General features: G+C 38.5%; 1 pseudogene; it reads left to right on the top strand.

Moving 5' to 3' along the window:
* The window catches only part of LOC100384930 (KATNB1-like protein 1 pseudogene), a 41735-nt pseudogene extending 27342 nt beyond the window's left edge, over window positions 1-14393 (top strand).
* Window positions 14394-14514: the final 121 nt, after the last annotated feature.

Below are 14514 nucleotides of genomic sequence, written 5' to 3'. Positions count from 1 at the left end.
CCCAGATATGGTAAAATAGTCAAACCCCTATACACTTTAATTAAGGAAACCCGAAAGACTAACACCCACCTGTATACAATGGGACCCTGTAGCTGAGGCAGTCTTTCATACCCTAAAGTAGGCACTTCTGCAGGTTCCAGCTTTAAGCCTTTATACAGTGACTTCTATAGAAATCATTTCTATAGGGAAATGACTTCTCCCTATACATTACAGAAAAGTCAGGAGTGGCACTGGGGGTTCTCACCCAGACTCAGGGGACCACTCCACAACCGGTGGCATACCTAAGTAAGGAAATCGATGCAGTGTGTGTTGTAGCTGCAGGGGCTATACTGGTCTCAGAAGCTGTTAAAATAGGTCAAGGGAAAGTTCTAACTGTATGGACCTCATATGATGTAGCTGGAATTCTGGCCTCTAAAGGAGACTTATGGCTGTCCAACAACCCTTACTCAAATATCAGGCCTCAATGCTCAAAGGGCTGTACTTCAGCTGCGCACATGTGCAGCCCTCAATCCAGCTACTTCTCTTCCTGAGGAAGGGGCAGACAGAACATGACTGTCAGCAGGGTGTAGCCCAGAACTACATGAAGTGAAAGGATCTCTTAGAAAATCCTCTAGCCGGCTGGGCGCAGTGGCTCAAGTCTGTAATCCCAGGACTTTGGGAGGCTGAGGTGGGTGAATCACGAGCTCAAGAGATCGAGACCATCCTGGTCAACATGGTGAAACCCCGTCTCTACTAAAAATGCAAAAAAATTAGCTGGGCACGGTCACGTGTGCCTGTAATCCCAGCTACTCAGGAGGCTGAAGCAGGAGAATTGCCTGAACCCAGGAGGTGGAGGTTGCGGTGAGCCGAGGTTGCACCATTGCACTCCAGCCTGGGTACCAAGAGCGGAACTCCATTTCAAAAAAAAAAAGAAAGAAAATCCTCTAGCCAATCCTGACCTTAACCTATACACTGACAGAAGCTCATTTATGGAAAATGGAGTTCAAAAGGCTATGCAGTAGTCAGCGATCAAACAGTGCTTGAAAGTAATTCTCTTCCTCCTGTAACTGGTGCCCAGCTGGCAGAACTAGTAGCCCTTACTCTAGCTCTAAAATTAGAAAAAGGAAAGAGAATAAACATTTACACAGATTCCAAATATACTTACCTGGTTCTGCCTCTGCTTGCTCATGCTTCCATATGGAAGGAAAGAGAGTTGTTAACCTTGGCAGAAACTCCTATTTGGTGTCATAAGGAAATTTTAGACTTAAGACAAGCTGTCCAAGAACCCAAAGAGGTAGCAGTCTTACACTACCCAGGTCACCGGGAAGGAGATAAGAAGGAAGCAGAGGCAATCACCCAGCTAACCTAAAACCAAAAAGGGCAGCTAGACAAGAATTTATAGGAGGACATTGGAGGACATTTAATATGATAAAACCCTCTCCATGGAATTAACCTCAGTACTCATCAGAAGAGGTAGAGTGGGCAGTCTCCCAGGGAAATGAGCTTCTTCCTTCAGGATGGCCAGCTACTGAGGAGGGAAAAGTACCCCTACCTGCTGCCAGCCAGTGGAAAGTACTTAAAACCCTGCATCAAACCTTCCATAGTGGCATAGAAAATACACGTCAGATGGCCAAATCTATATATACAGAAAAAGATCTCTTCAAGGCTGTCCAACAAATAGTCAAAGGATGCAAAATATGCCAGAAAAATAATTCTCTGGCACATTGCAAAGCTCCTCCTGGGGAACAGTGAAGCAGTCAGTACCCAGGTGAGGACTGGCAAATGGACTTCACCCATATGCCTAAGTCTCGGGAATATCAATGTCTGTTAGTAAGTGTGGATACCTACACAAACTGGGTTAAGGCTTTCCCTGTAGAACAGAAAAAGCCCAAGAGGTAATAATAAAAGTCTTGACTAAAAAAATAATCCCTAGATTCAGACTCCCTCGCTGTCTTCAAATTGATAATGGCCCTGCTTTCAAAGCTGCAGTGACCCAAGGAATTCCAGGGTGTTAGGAATACAGTGTCATCCCCAGTGTGCTTGGAGACCTCAGTCCTCAGGGAAAGTGGAAAAAATGAATAAAATTCTTACGAGAAACCTAAAGAAACTGGCGCAGGAAACCCATGACTCGTGGCCTTCTCTATTATCAATAACAGTCTTAAGGGCTCAAAACTCTCCTCCCAAAATCGGACTCAGCCCCTGTGAAATGCTTTATGGATGTCCTTTCTTACTAATGATCTTGTATTAGACAAGCAAACAGCAAATCTAATAAAAGATGTAACCCCCTTGGCTAAGTACCAATAGGATCTTAGGACCTTACCTGAAGCACACCCCAGGGAAAAAGGGAAAGAGTTGTTCTGCCCTCCCTCTCTAGGCCCATCTTGGGAAGGACCATTTTCAGTTATTCTGTCTACTCTGACAGCAGTTAAGGTGGTGGGAGTTGACTCCTGGATTCATTACACTTGGCTGAAGTCTTGGACACCCCCTGAAGAAAACCATAGGCCCTCCTCTCCACAGCCTGAAGTTCCAGGAGACGACCTTTCTTGCACCTGCAAACCATTAGCGGAGCTACGTTTGCTCTTCCAACAAGATCCCCAGGAAAGTAACTCCTCATAAGTCTAATTTACATCATGGCGTGAACAGGACTATCACTCTTAACTTTGTTATTTGCAACAGGACTCTCGAACTCCTGTTATTCCTTTCATAGGTGGTGGTGGGGGTGCAAAGTAATAGAACTTGGTACTGGCATTAAAGTACTTACCACCTCTACTCAGTTACTATAAGCTATCTCAGGAGTTAAACAGTAACATGAAAAGATTGCTAATTCTCTCTGTAGAGGCAGCTCACTCTGCAGAAGCAATTTAACTCTTTAGCTGCCATAGATCTGCTAACAGCAGAGAGAGAAGGAACCTGTCTTATTTTAGGAACAGGATGCTGCTACTCTGTAAAACCAATTGGGTATTGTCTTAAAACAAAAGTTTAAGAACTCAGGGATCAATCGAACACACGCCTAAAAGCTCCCAAAAAACAGTACCATGTAGCTTGTTTAACAACTGGCTGTCCTGGGTCTACCCTCTCCTAGGCTGTTTATAACCAATCTGGCCTTTGGGCCTCTCGTCTTTACCCTTCTTGTCAAATTTGTTTCTTCTAGAATTAAAAGCCAAAGACCACAGACAATTCTGCAAATGGAACCCTGGATGTCCTTGATTCATGAGTTCTATCACGGACCTCTAGACCAATCTGCACCCCTAGAAGACTCCCCTCTGGAGGAAACCTCAACTGCAGGGCCCCTTCTGTGCCCCAATTCAGCAGGAAGTAGTTAAAAAGTGATCAACACCCATGTCCCAACAGCAGTTGGACTTTCCTGTTTAGAGTGGAGACTGAGGGACAGTGTTAAAGAAAATTCTGTCTTCCTGGGTCCACAAGGGAACGGTGGTTTCAAAGGAAAGAATCTCCCAGTGTCATGCATCCATCCACCTCCCCATCCGGGAACCTAGTGTTCTTTGTCTAACTTTCCCATGGGCGGGCTAGGTAGAAATTCCAGGTGAGCTTCCTTTGTTCAAAAAGCCAGCCAAAAGCTTGGGAGGAGGGGCTCTGTGGTGGGCCCAAGCATCCAATCCGGGATCAGAGTCGAGAAGATTAATGACTCCGGAGAAAGTTTGAAAAAACTCCTCTCATTGGACAGGAAAATGAATGAGGAGTTAAAACCCCACTGCCCCTTAGCTGTGTGGATTTTCCTCTCTGGAATCCCCTCCCACAACAATATGGGAGCTGTCTTTCCCTCTCTACCTCTGCTGATACCTCCTTCAGATTCCCCTTCCACGGCAGTGTGGAACCTCTCTCTCTCTCTCTCTCTCTCTCTCTCTCTCTCTCTCTCTCTCTCTCTCTCTCTCTCTCTCTCTCTCTCTCTCTGCCTAATAAATTTCTTTCTGCTAAACTCTTTGGGTCTGATATTTACCAAAACAGTAAGGTCACCATGCCCCCAGGGCTCTCCCCCATTCTTGGGGCAAAGAGAGACCAAGAACCTCGGGCACATCAAATCATGGAGGAAGCTAAACCCTAACACATCCCATGACCTGGTTACAGTATTACACTTTTTGTCAATTTTATCTTATAAGACATTCATTAGCAACAAGTACCCAAGTATGCTATGACAGAGCTTCTTACATCGTCTTTTACTTTTTTTCCGAGGAAAACACAATATACCCCTGCATTAAGCAGGAGTTATTTTCTATGACAAAATATTCCATCCGTATTGATGAGGTGCTCTGAGTATCGATGTTGTTGGCATTCAGGAAATGCTTAACGGTAGTAATAATACCACAGATAACATGCAGTTTAAGGAACAAAATTGGCCATTATGTGTTTTTCTCTTTCTCAAAGAAAATGTCCTCCTGGCCCTTTTTTAGCTGATGTTCTGTGAACATTTTTCCATTAGTATGAGGGTAGCTCCACTGTGGTGAATGCTCCTGCTGCATTCAGTAGTTAAAAAGTAGGCCAGAGGCCAGGCGCGGTGGCTCAAGCCTGTAATCCCAGCACTTTGGGAGGCCGAGGCTGGTGGATCACAAGGTCAAGAGATCGAGACCATCCTGGTCAACATGGTGAAACCCCGTCTCTACTAAAAATACAAAAAATTAGCTGGGCATGGTGGCGCGTGCCTGTAATCCCAGCTACTCCGGAGCCTGAGGCAGGAGAATTGCCTGAACCCAGGAGGCGGAGGTTGCGGTGAGCCGAGATCTCACCATTGCACTCCGGCCTGGGTAACAAGAGCGAAACTCCGTCTCAAAAAAAAAAAAAAAAAGTAGGCCAGATTAAAGTCATTTGAGTTGTATTCATGCAGAGAAATGTTATAGATTCTCAAAACATTTTACTCATAATGTCTAATGTAGACAGTTTTTTTTTTTTTTGAGATTTTCTAAAATCCTTGATGCTACATGGAGTACCTGTTACATTCAATCAAGTGGCTAATTTCAGACTGCTAAGAGAGAGTTGGAGCCAGACAAATTATATGAAGTAAGAGTGTTACCTAAATGAATATAGATTAAGGATATGCAATATATATTCATTGGCAATTTTTTACTTTTTATAAAATTAGCCTAATGGTTGTCAAATAGGCATCTAAGAAATTGAATATATTATATGCAAAAATTAATTAGTGATAAAATTAAAGCAATAACATGGGATAATAAAATGAATACAAGAGTAAGTTTATGCTTTTTCAAATTATACTTGGAACTTACATACATAAAAACAAATTGGTTGTATAATATGTATATAATTATGATAGAATATTTAAAAGTTTCTTAAATTGTGTATATAGTTATAAAATCAACTTATTTGATGTTTTGTGAAGTTGTGTCAAGTTCTTTCACAGTCTTCTAAGAGAATTTATCCTAAATTACCATTACTATCACTGTTAAACTTTAGCAGGTTATAGAGGACAATATTTGTATGCCTGATTTTTTTTAAGCATCTGACACATTCTTAGACATATTTGTATCTGTTTGATTTTCTTCTTAGAGTTCCCTGTCTCTTGTGATTTCCTTCTTAGAGTTCTCTGTCTCTTGTGATTACTTGCTTGATTTTCTCATATTCCAAGCCCTAAGAATTCCTATTGGTATTCAAAACACATGATAAAGGGCAGTGATAACAAAAGGCTCAACCCCTGTTTATGGCACTCCTGCATATCTACTGCAGGGGTTAGAAAACAACAGCTCCCAAGGACAAACGTAGGCTTCTGTTTTGGTAAGTAAAGTTTAATGGAAACATAGCCATACTCATTCATTTACATATTGCCATTGGCTGCTTCCTCACCACAAAGGCAGAACTGTGTCAATGGGACAGAGACCTTCTGTCTGCAAAGCCTAAAATATTTACTATTTGGTCCTTTATAGTTTTCTGACTCTTGATTTATTGTCATAAAGTAGCTCAATCATTGTAAATTTTACTCCACATAATCCTCCCAGTATTTTTAAAAAATTTTCTTTCTTCCTAGAAAACACCTAGATCTAATCACCTTATTATTTAATAACTAACTAGATGGGCTTTAAACAAGTTTTCATTTGAGGAGAATTTTTTTTAAAGGCCCTAAATAATATTTACATTTGAATGACTTTCAGAGATAACCAATAAATTTTGACTTATTAATTCTAAATAATATTTTAAAATAATAATAGCAAAGATGTACATAGCACTTACTAAGTGCCAATTATAGTCAAAAATATAATTATCATATTAATGTGTTTAATCTTCACCACAACCCCTTGGAGAGAAGTGTCATTGTCATCATCTGCTTTTGGGCAATGAGGAAATTTAGGCCCAGAGTTTAAATATTTTACCCAAAGTAACACAGCTAAACGGGAAGCAGAAATGGAATTGGAACCCAGGCCAGCTGGATATTCAGTGGGCTCTCTGGCCTCAGCACACATCTTTTGGCCTATTGATATGCTTTACCCTTAAATGAACTCTTTCACTCCTAACCGCAGGGAGGGAGCAGGGGTGTCCCAAAGATGCTTTCAGTTTCCCCAATCCGATGTTTTCCCTGAAGTGCCCAGGTTCTTGACCACTCTTATCTCAGGAATGGGAAAGGGGTCCTGGGGGCACGGTGGGCTTACCATTCAAATAAATATCATGGACCCAAAGAGTTCAGCAAAGAGCAATTTATTAGGCAGAGAGAGAGAGAGAGAAAGATCCCATGCTGCCATGGGAGGGGATCCAAGAGAGGAATCCACACAGGTAAGGGGCAGGGGAATTTTAATCCCAGAGTTATTCGCACCCCATTCATGTTCTTGTTCAATGAGAGGAGTTACTTTAAACTTCTGCTGGAGTGACTGATCTTTGACTTCCATGTTGGATTGGCTGCTAGGTCTGCAACAGAGGCCCTTCCTCCCAGAGCTTTCCATGGGCTTTTTGAACAAAGAGGCTCACCCGAAATTTCTACGTAGCCCACACTCAGGAAAGTCAGACAAAAAACTTTATGTTCCCGAATGGGGACATGGATGGAGGCATGGTGCTGGGAAATTCCTGCTTTTGAAACTATGCCCTTTGTGGACTTGGTTTTCCTTAACACAGTCCCTCAAAAGCACCACTCCCTCTTTCTTCTTTTTCTTCTTTTAAGAGGCAGGGTTTCACTCTGTCACCCTTGTTCAAGTGCAGTGGCCTCATCATAGATCACTGTAACCTTTAAGTCCTGTACTCCAGAGATCCTCCCACCTTCACTCAAGTATCTAGTATTACTGGAGTGTGCCATCATGCCTGGCTAATTTTTCAAATTTTTTGTAGAGACCGTATCTAGTCTTCTTTTTCTAGCAGTCCTTAAACTCCTGGTGTCAAGCCATCTTTTCACCTCAGCCTCCCAGAGGGCTGGGATTACAGGCCTGAGCCACTGCCTGTACCTTTTGTTCTACCATATTATCATAAAGCTTTAATATAAGCTAGGTAGGACATTAACAGTTCAAGAGATTTTCATCTAATATAGGGAGATATCCCATAGCTTTACTTTCTAGTGCTTAGCAATTTGATGAAAACATTAAAAGAGCACTTGAAAGTGGCAAAGTAGGAGGAAAATATTGGTGATGCTTTGGCCCTTATGTAACATAGAATTGAAGTTGAAAATGATATTAAATATTTTCCAAATAGCGAAGAATTGTTTTTTTGAGAAATAAATGGGGCGTTTAAACTTTTTTCCATCAAAAATCTTACTAGCAAATGTTATAAATAAAATACTTTTGCTTTACGTGCAATTTGCAGATGAGACATACATAGAAAAATGAATAAACCTATAGGAATAAATAACAGAATCAAATTTACTTTGATGATGGCCAAGAAAGTAAAATAAGAAAGAACAAGTCTACTAAACTAAAGGAAAGTGATCACTGAAAAAAACCCTAAATCTTAAAAGAAAATACATTATTCAGACATTATTATTCATTGGCATAATACTTAGACCAGCTTGGAAAAGTGACCCTCTTTCTAATTTTAGAGTAAGTTACATTATTGACTTTAATAATAAGTAAAATAGTTGGGGAAACATTACATAAGATGTCAATGTCAGTAAGACATCTTGAGAATTCTCTATCAGTTTTTCTTCCTACTGGCAAGAATGCACCTAAACTACTCTAAATATGTAAAATTATCTCACTTTTAAATGCACCTAACTAATTTTAATTTATGAACCTTTCTTCATAATTCATTGTCTGAGAATCTCTTTTTACTTAGTCATTGACTCACAAAAATAAAATATCACAACCTTTTCCTAGGAAATTATCTAAATAACTAAATGGAAACCAATAATAAATGTTTCTTTTGTGAAACTAAGCTCTGAAGGGAGTTGAACTGCTCTTGTCTGATATGACGAGTACTCAATTTTATCCTATATCACTGTATAGTCATCTTGAAAATGAGAAATGCTAATTCAAACATTATCACATTTTACATTTAATGAAAAATATTGGCTAGTTAGACCAACTCTGAAACAAAAACAAATTCTGCAAGATTAAAATTTTGTTACAATAGTTGTTTTTATAATATGCATTCAAAAACACTTAAGCATTCACATCTGGTGGAGGATAAATCTGTTTAAAGAGGTTCAAAGTGCAACCACTAACCACTAAGCTGGCCTTTGCCAGCATGCCCTTGACATCTGAATGAGTCTATTCTCTGTGTGTTGAGGGGTCAACACAATAAAATGGCTGCCATTGAATCATCAAGTTGTTTGGGAGAATACTACCAAAATGCTTTCAGGGTGTTCTAGCACTGATCTGTGCAGAGGTCACTTTGACCTGAGCTACCTATGAAATTTCATGTTCAACAAGACACGAGGAATAGTTAACAAACCCACAGACAGTAAATATTGAAGCATCTTTTCCTTGGCCAGTGCTTTGTATTTAATGTCAGTCTTCTCCAGGAGGATTGTTAGATATGTTTTAGAACTAGGGAAAGAATGTGAACTTGACATCTTTGGATGGATGGGAATTTCCTGTCTTAAATCCCATGCTGATTCAATCACAGGAACTTTATTATGTTCATTATTTGTTATTTTCATTGGTGTTCTTGTTTAACATTGAATCATTTGTAAGATTTCCAAATCATAAAATCTTGAAGAAAGAGATCAACCACCAAAAAACAGATCAAAAAGGCACTGTAATAAAGAAATAAGTCTATTACTGAGACTATCTTAAAATTTTATATGGTTATATGCTAAATAAGTTTTTTATATTATAAGGTTGTTTGACCCAATAGGGTAACTTTTAAAACAAAATATACCTTCAAAGGCTCATTTTACAAATTAGGCAGAGTGTAATACAAACCACATGTAATTTCAGAAATCTGAATCATAGTTATTTTCTCCTAAAATAATTATTAAATTTATGATTTTCATAAAATACCTCACTTAAATATTACTCTGGGTATGAAAACACATGTATTACAGATTAAAAAATACTGAAGATAATCTCTAAAATATATCCTGTAGAATAGACTAACCAAAAAGTATAGATAGTAAACATTGGCCTGTTTTAGAAAAAGTGAGGTATATTAATTGGGTATACTCATGAAGAATGATTTGCAAATAATCCCTAATAAGATTCTTAAATTCCAAGTATATGTAAATCAAGTGCATGATTATTTGGAAGCCAGCACAGTTTCCATAGGGCAGAACATACTTTTTCTAGCATGCTTTGATATACTTTTAAGCAAGAAGAGCTCTCATAGGGATATCAGATATTTAAATCAAGTTCTGATCTCTTCCTGAATCTAATATCTTACTTTGTCTTTCTACTCAACATGGCTCTGTATTCACTTTTTTAAAAACATTTTTAATTATTATAGGCACATATTAGGTATATATAATCATTGAGTACACATGATTTTCTGATACAGACATACAATGTGTAATAATCACATTAGAGTAATTGGGGTGTCTCTGTCTTCATTCTTAAGTTCAGTGTTATAAGTAAACAAATTATCTCTTCCCTAATTTGGTTCTGTTAAAGTGAACTAAATATGGCCTGAGAAGGACTCCATACTTCTATATCTGAGTCCTTGTGGATGAACTAGAGTCTAAATTAATAGGTAGACAAGATTGAAAACCCAACTTAGGAGTGTGTGCCAGTAACAATAGCTGAGTCTTGGCCAATCCCAGCAGCCACACTTCAACCACTCATACACTGCTGCGTGTTCAAACTGTGTTCACATAAGGCAAATGCCATCCTGTAACCAATTCAGCTGTTTCTGTACTTCACTTCCAATTTCTATGTGTCACTTTACTCTTTTTGTCTATAAATTTGTTTTGACCATGAGGCACCCCTGGAGTCTCTCTGATCTGCAGTGATTCTGGGGCTGCCTGATTTTCAAATTGTTCATTGCTCAGTTAAACTCCTTTACATTTAATTTAGCTGAAGTTTTCCTTTTAACAGATGGTGTCAGAAGTGGGATCTGAAGTAGAACTTCTAGCGACCCGCAGGAGTGCTGAGTGAACAAGCTAGGTACCTGCTGGATCCACTTGTGTCATTTGATCTCTCAGAGTAGGTGGGGATTATGGTAACTTTTTTCTCAGATTTCAGAGCTCCACGGATTTGTGTTTTGAGCTCTCCAAGTTTCTTTGAGCAAATTTCTGTTCCAAACTGGGTTTGGAAGTCGCAATAGAAAATGGACTGGGTCCAGGATTAAATTTGATCCTAATTAACTGGTTTGGATCCAGTTAGAGGTTTCTTACGTCTCACTGGGTCAGAAATAAACTGGTAGTAAGTTGTAATATTGCAGAGGTTGTAAAATTTGAAAATTCACAAGGATGTTTGTGTTCTACCTCTTTCTTGCATTTTTCCTGTGGGCTTAAGTACAGGAAAAAATTATTGACTAAGTTAAACAAGAACCTGAAAGTAAAGCCAATGTTTTAAGTCAAAATGGGATTCTTAATTTCTGGAAAGCTGAGTTTCTTTCAGCTTATACATTAGGCCCTGGAGGCAGCAAAGTCTTACAGAAATGGCAAAATGTTACTAAAGATGACTTAGAGTGGAACATTCCAAATGAACAACAGTGCTTTAAAGTGTACTTAAAAAAAATAGGACTCTCAAATTAGTCTCATCTAGGGATGCTAATTGATATGTAGAAGGTTCTAAAAATATTCCAGTATTTTTATTTATAACACACATATTTTGCTCTGGCTGGAATGGAAAATATTAGAATTCAGATCTCCCATTCAACTGGTTGGATGGCAACTTGCAAAATTGAGAGGATTTTGCCTGTATGATTTTGCTTTGTGTTGTGGCTTGGTCCCCAGGGTAATGGTGTGGCAAGCTAGGTCCCTAGGGTTACTCAGATAAAGAGAACCCAGAAGCCTGGCATCCCAGCAAAAAGGGTAAGAAGTTCTTACCAGTCAGACTTCTGGTTGCTATCTCTGTGTGCAAAACAGTTAAGCAAATAGACTCTAACTCATTCTTTGATCTATTTAATTTTAGTTGGTTTGGTTTATGGGGACTCCAGGAAAGGAGGATACTCTAAACTCTTGGTATTATCCTTCCAATAGTCATAATATTCTCCTGGTGTTCTGCATTTTCTCAAAGGTTTTAAATGTTTGCATGCAGCCATCACTAGAGTGTCAAATGGTATCTCTTCAACTGGAATGACAAGAGTTGAAAGAAATGTGCAACCTTGAGGACACTGTACACTATGAATGTCATGCTAAGACTGAAAACCCCAAATAAAGGTAACTGAGAGTGGCACTAAGGCCCTAAGTTTTGGTTACACTATCACCTAAGTGAGAACCTGGCCAAACAGGGGGAATTTTTTAAACAAAATCATGGGAGGCCATTGTTTTGGACTGAGCTCATGCACTAGGCCATAACAGACCAAACCAAACCAAAATGGATCCACTCATGCTGAGTGTGACATAATCAAACTAAGACTTTAAGGAAACACGTAGATCCTAGAACAGACTAGGTTTTGTTTTGCTCCTGTAACAGGATATTCTAGCATAAAGAGATACCCTCTACTCAGGTCCTTGTTCCTGGCTTTGCAAAACTCACTGTTCTACTGCTTTTCAGTAGGTATCAAGACCACATAAGTACATTTTCAATGGTGATAGTGACATCCATGACTACAGTTTTGGTCAATCTCTCAGACCTTTTGGTCTGAGAAAATGACCAAAAGGGAAGAATTGTTAAAATGAACTAAATACGGCCTGAGAAGGACTCAATAATGCTATATTTGAATCTTTGTGGATGAACTACAACCTAACTTAATAGAAAGACAAGATTAGAAACCAAATTAGGAGTCTGTGCCTGGAACAATAGCTGAATCTTGGCCAATTCCAGCAGTCATACTTCAACCATTCTTACATTGCCATGTGTTCAAACTGTGTTCAAATAAGGCAAACATCAACCTCTAACCAATCCAACTGTTTCTGTACCTCACTTTCAATTTCTGTAGGTCACTTTACTTTTTTGGTTTAAATAAATTTGTTCTGACCATGATGTACCCCTGGAGTCTCTCTGAATCTGCTGTGATTCTGGGGACTGCCTGATTCACTAATTGTTCATTGTTCGATTAAACTTCTTTAAATTTAATTCAGCTGAAGTTTTTCTTTTAACAATCCTATAAAATCTTCACTGGCTAAGCTATAAGAGGAGATCTTCAGCTAATGTTTAATATATCAAATTTTTATTTTTGATAGGTAGTCTATACTTGGTTATCAAGAGTCTGTTTTGAACATAGTATTTTGGACACAGTGATTCTTGAATTCACCAGGGTGCTTGGTAGGAGAGCTCAATTAAATGTAATTTACTGGAAGTGTCCAATTAAAGTAAAGTAAATGTAGTAGAAAAGTTCTAGCAGCAAGCTATGGGTCTGGTAATTATACCCTTACCCAATTTTGGTAGAAATTGGATTGGCATGTGTTACAATACATCATATTAGTTGTTCATATTCCTACTTCCTCTCCAACATTCACTCATTAATTCCCAAGGCACTGTGGACTTGAATTGAGCCAGGCACAGTGCTGATGGTAAATGTTAGAGCGGGAAATTGGCCAGGTGTGATCCTTCTGTCATGGAATTTATAGTTTCATACAGTCTTTCAAGGCAGAAACTAGGTCTTATTTAATTGTATTCAAATAAACACAATAAATGCTTAACAAATATTTGTGAATCTTGATAGAAACTTTGTAGGGTATATATGTCACATTTTCCAAATTTTGGATGGTATTGGAGATATACTCAATATATTGAATAAAGGATTCTAGATTTAAAAGATTTTTTAAATCTAGTGTTTTTTCAATCTGGAATTGCAGTGAATAAGACAAAATTTGTAGAGATGTGATTTAAGTAACACTCAAGTTAGAAATGGCCCTAAGTAGGGCCTGGCCTGCAACCAAGGGGCACTCTAGGCTACTGAGCATGGTTGGTCAGTGCCAGGGCTGGGCTAAGACACCATGATACCAAGAACATCAATATTTAGGAGATTATGGCATCTGAAACTCACAATGTTAAAAATCAGAACTTGTGAAATAATATTCAGGATCATTTTGTTGATGGGCCTAGGAAAAGTATTTCTAATTAATAAGAACAGGAAGGAAGATACGAAATCTTCCTTATATAGGAAGATTTACTTAAATATAAATATAAATCTTATATAAATAGAACAGTTGGACAAGCTGTGAAAAGTCCAGATAAAATTGTGTAAGGCAATCTTTTGTAGAAAGTCAGTTCATTATCCCTTTCCAAATCTCCATTATTGGAAAAACAAACAAACAAACAAAAAACATAGTTCCCTAGAAGTGGGGCTGTGACATGGCAAATAAAGAAAATGAACTGGTTTGTGCAGGTCACCTATCTGAAAAATTATGCCAGACTGGTCAAATATATTTGTTTAACTCCAGTGATTCTGAGTTTTCACAGACAGAAAGCCCATCATTGTAATATAGTGGGTATTTTTTCTCAAATTTCTCAGGATCACAAAACAAATAGCTCAAGTTTTTTTGCTCAGCAGAAATTTGAAACTGAGAGTAGCTTTAACTTTCTGGAGAAAGAAGTACAAGTGAAATTTGCAGCTTGTTTGGTAAGAATAGAAGATCTTGGCATTGAGGTAGATTGTCTTCCTGTGCTCACCAGTGGTTTACAGGGAGAAAAACAATACATCTTTCTTGAAGGCTGGGTAGGCTCACTGCCTCTAGTAAAGTAGCTACGTAATAGCAAATTTGAAAAATACGTAACAGTTGGTTTAAACTGGCTTTAAGCAGTCATTAAAAGGTGCTGATCAGAACAATTGTTCAAAACAGAAATTATAAATAATGAAAACATCCAGATTTAAAAACAACAGTTAAGTGAATTGTAGGAACAGGAAACCATCTGACTTTGGTTCTGGGATACACTGGTAATATAGCTAAGGAAGTGGATGTTTATTTATTACCAGTACATTGAGAGATTTAATCTACTAAAGAGCACTTGCTTATTCAAAACATCCCTGCACTATAGAATTTACAAGAAAAAAAAAAAAAAGATTTCTTCTGAGAGCTGTGAACTGTGAAAGAAATTAAAACAA

Source organism: Callithrix jacchus, chromosome 2 (assembly GCF_049354715.1).
Source record: "Callithrix jacchus isolate 240 chromosome 2, calJac240_pri, whole genome shotgun sequence".
In the NCBI taxonomy this organism is placed as follows: Eukaryota; Metazoa; Chordata; class Mammalia; order Primates; family Cebidae; genus Callithrix; species Callithrix jacchus.
Note: the sequence above shows the minus strand (reverse complement) of the source record. Positions and strands in the feature narration are given on the sequence as shown.